This window comes from Arachis stenosperma, chromosome 3 (genome assembly GCF_014773155.1).
Source record: "Arachis stenosperma cultivar V10309 chromosome 3, arast.V10309.gnm1.PFL2, whole genome shotgun sequence".
Lineage (NCBI taxonomy): Eukaryota > Viridiplantae > Streptophyta > Magnoliopsida > Fabales > Fabaceae > Arachis > Arachis stenosperma.
The window spans coordinates 5,573,211-5,582,683 of record NC_080379.1 but is presented as its reverse complement, the minus strand read 5'-3'; the positions used below and the strand labels follow the sequence as shown (position 1 = coordinate 5,582,683).

Below are 9,473 nucleotides of genomic sequence, written 5' to 3'. Positions count from 1 at the left end.
AATACGATCATTCAAATACAAGCGAAGTAATTTTTGATGATTAATATAAAGTGATAATATTCTGCAAGAATATATATTATTATTACATCATATTGTGTCATTTTTTTATATATTTTACAATAAAATCAACCACTAAACTGAGACAATTGTGTCTTCACAAATAATCTACAATAATCTTCATAAGCAGTTTAATTTCATCTTATAATAATCATCTCACTCCTGGTATAGAAAAGAATTAATTAAATTAGATAAAACTAAGAAAAAGTTACTTGATGTATTAAAAAGCTACTTGATGTATTATCTTGCATTCCCATGTATTTTACTCACCATCTACACTCTTCAATGTTGTGTTTCTTGATATATATATATATAAGGGGAAAAGGAAATTCTAGGTAACAGTTCCAAGGCCATTTTGAGATGATTGCTTTTAAAATTATAACATATTCTAGCATTTAAAAAAAAAATCACCATATATGATTTTTAAATGTATCACCACTATGAAATAATATAAAATCACCCACATTTTTTTTTTCTAATTTAATTTTAACAATGAATAAAGAGCGTAATGAATAGATTGAAATGATGAGAATAAAATGATATAAATACGGTTAAGGATCAAAATCAAGAAACTAAAGATTTTGGTTAACTATGTCTAGGTCAATTATGTTACAAGATTTAGTTATAAAATATGTCTCTATGCATCTATAAATAGCAATGCCTTGTACATAAAGAAGTTAGTTTAATATATGATAGTTAATTTTGATTTTCTCTCAATTCACTTTTCCTCTATTTTTCTTTCTACATTCTACAATTTCATTTTCTGCATCATCAATCTTATTACTTCTTATTAGAAACCTTTTCAAGATATCCAGAACCTAATAGTTGACACCATGGTGCCAGTTATCTCTGATCAGCTCAATGGCAATAACTTCTTTGCGTGGAAATAAACTGCAATCATCATAGTGGAAAGCCAGAATCTTGAAAGCCATTTCAAGAAGGAGAACATCCCAGCTTAAACAGTGAATTCTGGAGACCCATCAAAGCCAACAAAAACTGAATCAGAAACCTTCAAAGAATGGAGACTCCAGGACAAATCTCTTATGACCTAGCTATTGTCATCTATGGATACAACCTTCAAAAATAAGATTGTGCACTCCAAATTCTTTTATGAGATGTGGGATACTATTCTTGAATTTTTTACAGCATCATCAAGGACAAGAATTCAGAGTCTTCAATCACAATTAAAGTCTATAAGACTCACTATTACCACTACTGAATATCTTACGAAAATTAGACAATTAGTAGATTCATTAATTGCCTTAGAAGCACCGTTCTCTGAAGATGAATATATTCAAACTATTTTTGATGAAGTCATTGAAGAATATCAAGGCTTCATTGGCACTGTCGTGGCAAAAATGGGTAAGTTTATAGTAGTTGAAACAGAATCATATCTGGTAGTATATGAAGACATGCTAAATCGATTCAAAAAATCTTCACAACCAATTTCTTTAGCCAATTTATCTCAATCTTTTATCCTTTCGGATCAGAATTTTCAAAGAAACTTCAATCCTTCTAGAGGCAGAGGAAGAGGAGGAAAATTCATGAGAGGTGGCAGATTTACCAACCTCAACTCGCTTGTTTTGTTAGATCTGAATCGCCCCGGACATGCTACTTGAAGTTGTTATTATAGATTTGACCAGCAATTTGAGTCACCTAATGCAACATTTTCAGCTCAATCCTATCACCCTCCAGGTCCTCGACCATCCTTTCATCAACCTAGGACATTCTTGGCAACACCACCATCATCATCATCCTCACAAAATACAGCATGGTATCCTAATTTTGGAGTCAGCCACCATGTGACAGCTAAACCTAATAACCTTCTTTAAGCTGCTGATAATCAAATTGGATCAGATCATTTGTACATAGGTAACTGTCAAAGTATCAAGATTTCTAACTTTGGTTCTACTTGTGCCTCAAATAACCCAAAATCTCTTGAGTGTTTCTAAATTTGCAGTTGATAACTCGGTTTTTTTTAGTTTTGGCCTCACCATTGCTTTGTTCGTGATCAGGCTACCAGGAATCATCTACTTCAAGGGATAGCTAAGAATGGAATTTATGTATTTTTCATTCTATTTGTACCAAAAACTCTTTCCCCAACTTCAAATTATGTAAAGCAACAAACTGCACTGATTGCTACTTCTATTCTCAATAATTCTGTAGATACATGGTATAAGAAACTTGACCATCCCTCTATAAAAACTGTCTCACAAATTCTGAATAAAAATCAAATTTCACATTTAAAATACTCTACTCCTATATCTGTTTGTGAATTCTGTTCTATGACAAAGTTACATCAATTACCCTTTTTAGATTCTCAATCTGTGTATGTGCATCCCTTAGTACTTGTCTACATAAATATTTGGGGACCAACTCCTATAATTTTTAAAAATGATTTTAGATATTATATTAGTTTTGTAGATGCTTATAGTAGATACACTTCTTTTTTTCTTCTGGTTAATTAATATGAAGTCTTAACAGCTTTTAAGCAATATAAACTTCTTTGGAAAGACAAACTGGACATCAACTTAAAGCTATACAAAGTGATCATGGTCTTGAATTTTTGTCTAATTCCTATAAGACTTATTTAACTGAGCAGGGAATCATTCACAGACTTTCATCTCCTTATACACATTAACAACAAGGGACAGTGGAAACAAAACATCGACATCTTACAGAAGTTGGTCTATCACTTCTTGCTACAGCTGCTCTTTCATTACAGTTTTGGGATTATGCATTTCAAATTGCTGCTTATCTCATTAATAAACTTTTCACTCCTATTCTCAATCAATTATTTCCCTTGGAGAAACTCTTTCATCAGCAACCAGATTACACTTTTTTCAAAGTATTTGGCTGTGCTTGCTATCCTCTCTTGAGGCGTTACAACAAGCATAAATTTGATTTCAAGTCTTATTTACGTTTATTCTTAGGCTATGATTTTAACCACAAAGGCTATAAGTGTCTTTCTCCGTCAGGTAAATTATACACATAAAGAAATATTATTTTTGATGAAACAAGATTCCCATACTTTTCCCATTTTACTTCAAAACATTCTTCTATTTCAGACTCCTCACCTCTTTTACCTACACCACAAGTTATCCCTGAACCACCATCACCAATTTAGTCACATACACCTCCTTTAGAAACACCAATTTCTCCCTCTATATCCTCCCATCTCTCTTCAAATCTGCCTCACTCAGCTTCACATCCTACATTAGTAAATTATGACCTTCAATCTCCCACAATACTTATTGGCCCAATTCTAACTTCAGATATGAAAATAGTATTACTTCTGCAACCATTCATTATCTCTTCTTCTTCATCACAAGTATCACCTCCTCTTCCTCCACCACCATTCAACATTCACCCAATGAAAATCATATCTAAATTTAAAATCTCTAAACCTCAAGTCTTTTCTACTATAACTTTCTCATTGCATAGTGATTTAGAGTTTCTACATCATATACCAAAAACAACTTCAAAAACATTAAAACATACTCATTGAAAACAGGCAATGCATACTAAGTATTTTGCACTTTTAAAATGCCAAACATGGAATTTGACCTCCCCATCACCTAGTGCTATTATTATAGGCAGCAAATAGGTCTTTGCATTGAAAAAGAACCCTAAAGACCAAGTCATTAGATATAAAGCTAGACTTGTGGCCAAGGAGTTTCATCAAAGAAAGGGTGTGAACTTTGAGCAAATCTTTAGTCCTGTGATTAAATCTCAAACTATTCGAATTGTGCTCTCAATTGCCTTGTCTCGAGGTTGGCAATTGAATCAATTTGATTTTAACAATGCATTTTTCAATGGTGATTTACATGAAACAGTTTATATGCAATAACCTCAAGGACTTTGTGACAATAACCCTTCTCTTGTTTGCATATTATGAAAAGTTATTTATGGACTCAAACAAGTTTCTAGAGCTTGGTTTCTAACCTTATCTGCCACATTAAAGAAATTTTGGTTTTATTAGTACTTGTTCATATCCTTTTTTATTCATAAGACATACTAATACATCTGTAACTCTATTATGTGCATATGTTGATGATATTCTATTAACTAGAGATAACCCCTCTGAATTACAAGTATTAATTCAACAGCTTCACTCTATTTTCTCTCTTAAAGACCTTGACAAATTCAATTTTTTTTCTTGTCTTAGAAGCCAATTATGTGAATGATTCTCAAGTTTTACTGCATCAAAAGAAATATATAACTGACTTACTTGATAGAACCAAAATGACTATGGCTAATTCAGCCCAACTCCTATGGTTGCTTCTTCAAAATTGTCAGCTAATGATTCCTCTCATTTTGAAGATCCAAAATTATTTCGTTCTATTGCAGGGGCCCTCCAATATCTGACACTTACTAGGCCAGACCTTAGATTTGCTGTTAGCAAGATTTGTCAATATATGCACAATCCCACTGTCAATCATTAGAGAGTACTCAAAAGGATTCTTAGATATATTAAAGGAAGTATGGATCAAGGTCTCTTATTTACAACATGTACTGACTTTCGATTATTTGCTTTTTCAAATGCTGATTGGGGAGCAAATGCTGATGATAGAAAAAGTGTTACTGGATATTGTGTCTATTTAGGAACAAACTTGATTGCATGGAAAAGCAACAAGCAACGTGTCGTTAACCGATCAAACACAGAAGCTGAGTTTCGTGCAACTGCTGCAACTCAATCTGAAGTCATTTGGACACAAAATCTGCTTCACGAGTTACATCTTTCTCTCACCACAGCTCTTATTCTCTACTGTGACAATCAAAGTGCTTGTTTTCTTGCTGTAAATCCAATTTTACACAGCAGATCTAAGCATTTCGAGTTAGATCTTCACTTTGTAAGGGACCTGTAAGTCCCAGAATTTTGAAAATTTTATTATAAATTAATTTCAAGTTTAATTATTTATTTATAGCTTTAATTTTAGAAATCTCTTTATTAAAGATAACTAAAGTTTTGATTAATTGAGTTTGAAATAAACTAAGATTTTTAATCAATTTTATAATTATTGAAGTATTTTCTATATTTAAATTATAAAGTTTAGTAATTGTAAAATAATAAGAATTTTATTTGATTTGGTTTAAATAATGAAAATTTTGGAATTTAATACTTTCGATTTTTACAAACAAAGAAAATTAATTATATTATCTCTAATTTTAAATTAAAATATTTGATTAGAAGTAAACTGTTAATTGATAATTAAATAATATTTTATTAATAAACTTAAATGATTAAATTAAATTTTTAATTAATACTCTATACCCCTAATTTTATTAAAATTACCTAAATTATCCTAATTCTAAACCTTCATATCTCTTAGCTATATAGACATTAAGCATAGCTTTTGAAACAGGCTTCATTAATAGCCTTTTTGCATCATTAACTTAATTATTATTATTATTATTATTATTATTATTATTATTATTATTATTAGTAGTAGTAGCAGGAGTACTCCATCACACGCACTAAATTGGGGGTCGCACTAAATTGGGGGTTGCTGTTGGTGCTTGCGATGACGACGATGAAAGCTTCTATTGTGGAAGGGTTGTGATGAATTTTACAAGGCTTAGTAGTTGTCTTTGATTATTTATATATATTATAAGATCTGAGAGAGAGAGCGGAAGAGGGAAGAGAGGGCTTGAGGAAGAGAAAGGGAGAAGAGGAAGGAACAGTGGCGCCGGAGGAAAGGGAGACCGCCGCTACAGCTGCGCCACCGCCATCGCGTCCTGCTGCCTGCGCCGCCACCGTCTAGCTCGAGCCTCCACCGCGCCATACGTCACCATCGCGAGGAAGCTCAGAACCGAGGGAGAGAGAGCCGTCGCCGTCGCCGTTCGTGCTCTGTCGTCGCTGCCGTTCGTGAACCAGACACCATCGCCATCAGAAGCTCTTGTCGCCGCCGAGAATCCCATCACCGCCAGGTCCGCCGCTGCCGAAGCCCCACGCCGCCTCTGTTTCTGGAAACCCTACTGCCAACGCTGATCTACGGGCGCCGTCGCCGTTGAGCTCCTCCACCACCGTTCGGGTAACTGGGAACGTGGCGGTGATCACCGGAACCACCATCGGAGTTACCGTTATTTCAGTTCAGCCGTTCATACTTGTTTGGGTAAGCGATGCGTTCCAAAACCTTTAAATTAGTATTCCTGTTTTAAGTTATTTGAGAATCTGAGGTCTTGGTGTCATAGGATTGAGTTACGGGCCTTGATTGCTGAGTTCTATGGATGTTGTATATGGCATCAAGGTGCTGCGTTGTCACCAGAGCTGCTGTTGCTCCGTTTGCTCGATTATTCGTAAGCCCAGTAAATTGTTCTCTTTTAGTTGCTGTTCTGTTATAGATCATTGAGTTTACGCGACATTAATGTTTTAGGATTGAGTTAAGGCTGTGTTTAGAGGCTGTGGCTGCTGCGGGGACGGTCGATATTGATGCTGTTGCTGTGGAATAAGAATAGAAATGCAGTTTTCCGCATAGTTGAATCACGAACGAGGTAGGGGTTTTCCTTAAAATATTTTTACATTACAGAGTTGTGATAAATAGATATTGATGTAAAAAAAATACTTCTGTGATTATATTTGTCTTGTGGATGTGATGGTTTGTTGGATTGGATTATTGGGTGCTTGATTGCTTGAGTAATGTACGGTTGTTGATAAGAAAATGGGTTTAAAAAGTTAATTACTTGATTATTATGAGAAGTGGTTTTCCTTGGGTTGGAGTTAAAGCGGTTTGATTTTGAGTCGGTCTGATTTTATAAATGATTTAATACTTGAGCTGGTTTGATTTTAAAAAGAGTTTTATTATTGAAATTGGTCTGATTTGAAAATAATTTGATATTGGAATTGGTTGAATTTTTTAAAAGTGATTGAGATTTGGAAATCGTTGAGAAAGAGTTTGAGGAATGTCTGGATGGGACCCGAAAAGGGTGGCAGAGTCCAAGTTTTAGAGGAAATGCTGCCGAAATTTTATAAAAGATGAGGATTTTCTTTGAAATATGGTTTTTGAATATTGATGAATGATTATGATGTTGAGAATGTTGAGATATGAACTTTGAATTGTTCACATGGCTTATGAATTTGAGTTATCTGAGATACGAGATTTCCTGGATAAAGTACCATGGCTTGCCACCATGTGTACCAGGTTGAAAACTCGATACTCTGTTGACCCTACGACGTAAGTGTGACCGGGCACTATATAAATTCCCGGGAATGTTACCCCCATTGAGCAATATTGATTATTTGAGAAAAAACTATGCATAGACTCTTGGGGATGCACGTCGGGGGACAGTCTAAGGACAATTCAGACTTGTCGGGTTGGCTGGATAACCGACAGATAAGCCTCATCAGCCATAGGACAGGCATGCATCATATGCATTTGTATGCTTTGTTTGGGTTTGAACTTGTTTTGGTTTGCCTAATTGCTAAACTGTCATTAACTGCTACTTGAACTATTTGCTGTACCTGCTACCTACTTGTGCTTTCCTTGTCTGTCTTGCCTGTGTTTGTTCTGGCGTGCTACATTTGAGAATGAACTGGGATGCTGAATTAATGATTGTGTTGTTTGATTGCGTGGTTAATTTCTGATTGAGGTTTTTTTTTATAAGAAAGGAAAGATTTCGGATTTCTGAAAGATTAAACATTGTTTCTTTGAAAAGGGTTTTGAACGATTTCCTATTAGTTTTAAAAGATTCATAAGGCAATGATAATCACTGAGGTTGAAAACAGTTTCTTAATAAATATCTTCTTATGACAACTTTGAAACTCCGTGGTGAGACCATGTGGTTAGGTTCTCACCCCCCTACAGCTTTACCCTTTTCAGGAACCGGATGAAGAAGCATTAAGAAGAGAGTTATATTGCGTTTGGTTTATATGCTGTTGTATTATTTAGATTATTTTCTTCCCTCGTCTTTATTATTACAAGTTTGTAAGAGGGATAGGAATTGTATGTTTTATATGTATAATATATTGAATTATTATGTAAGGAGTTTTGTATATGAATCTATGTCTGCTTGTATTTATTTTTTTCTTAAGATAAAGTATTTATTTCCGGTTTTCAAGGGAATCAGAGGTACAGTGTCGAGTCACAGGCTCCTATTTTAATATTTAGTATGTAAAGTAGTCGTAATACTTCTTGCTATCTGAGTGGCGCAGCCGGGAGCGTGACTTCTGGTAGTGAGGGTGTTACAGGACCAAGTTACACATAAAAAACTATTTGTCACTAATATTGCATCTTTAGATCAGGTGGCTGACATATTTACCAAGCCACTATCGATGACTCTCTTTTCCAATTTTTGTGGTAAACTTTGTGTTTGTTCATCCCCTACACTCAGTTTGAGAAAAGTTATCAAAGATCAAGATCAAGAAACCACAAATTTTAATTAAGTATGTCTAGTTAAGTCAATAACTAAAATTCTATTATAAAATTTAATTACACAATATATTTCTATGCATCTATAAATAATAATACCTTGTACATAAACAAATTAATTTAATATATGATAATTAATTTTAATTTTCTCTCAATTCACTTCTCTTTTATTTTCTTTTGCATTTTATAATTTTATTTTTTGCATCATCAATCTTAATACTTTTTATCAAAAACCTTTTCAGATACATTCCATGGCTAAATCAATTGGAAGCAATATGAATTTGGAAGACGCAACAATTAGAGTGCTTCAACCTTATCCAAAGAGTACTTTAATATATATATATATATATATAATTACGTGTCGCGTCTTTTTTTTAGTTATGTTGGTATGTTTTGGTCGTTATTGAATTTTGTGATATTATTATTGTGATGTTGTACTTTTATATAATTTATAATTATTTTTTATGACAATATCAAAGAAAATGATCCATAGATTAAAGACTTTTTTCTTAATTATAAGTCAAGTATGTTTTAACTATCTAAAAAAAAATTGATTCCATATCCCGCCCGTCATATCTCTAAAACCATTATTTTTGGCAAGAGACTGCACAAAGACTTAGGAACAAATCTTTAAAGTTTTGGTTGTTTGGAATAAAGTAAGAGGGTGATAGAAGAGAGGAAAGACAAATTACAATTTTATAAAGAGGGATCAATTTTATTCCCACTTTTAATTTTACATATATTAATTGAAAGAATGAAACTACATCAATATTATATAATAAAATAATAAATAAGAATAAATTTGAAGAAGGAACTAATAATCTTGATTTCTATTATAATTTCACATATTCATTAATAATGCAAACAACAGATTAAAAAATATATATAAAATTAATTTTAAAATTTAGATTTTTAATTAATTAAATATTATCATTCTAAATACATTCATACTATATATGGTTCCTACCATTCCACCGTAACAGCATTTCCGACTTCCACCACGCAGTTTCCATAGTGCCTTGCCAGTCCACACCCACATTTTGCTGT

At 33.3% G+C, this 9,473-nt stretch overlaps 1 long non-coding RNA gene across 1 annotated transcript; it reads left to right on the top strand.

The window, feature by feature from the left end:
* Positions 1 to 5,683: 5,683 nt before the first annotated feature.
* LOC130969907 (uncharacterized) lies at positions 5,684 to 6,536 on the top strand. The gene is made up of 3 exons (XR_009081951.1): positions 5,684 to 6,173; positions 6,253 to 6,357; positions 6,435 to 6,536. It is a non-coding gene; the product is annotated as an uncharacterized LOC130969907 (long non-coding RNA).
* The last annotated feature ends 2,937 nt before the right edge of the window (positions 6,537 to 9,473 follow it).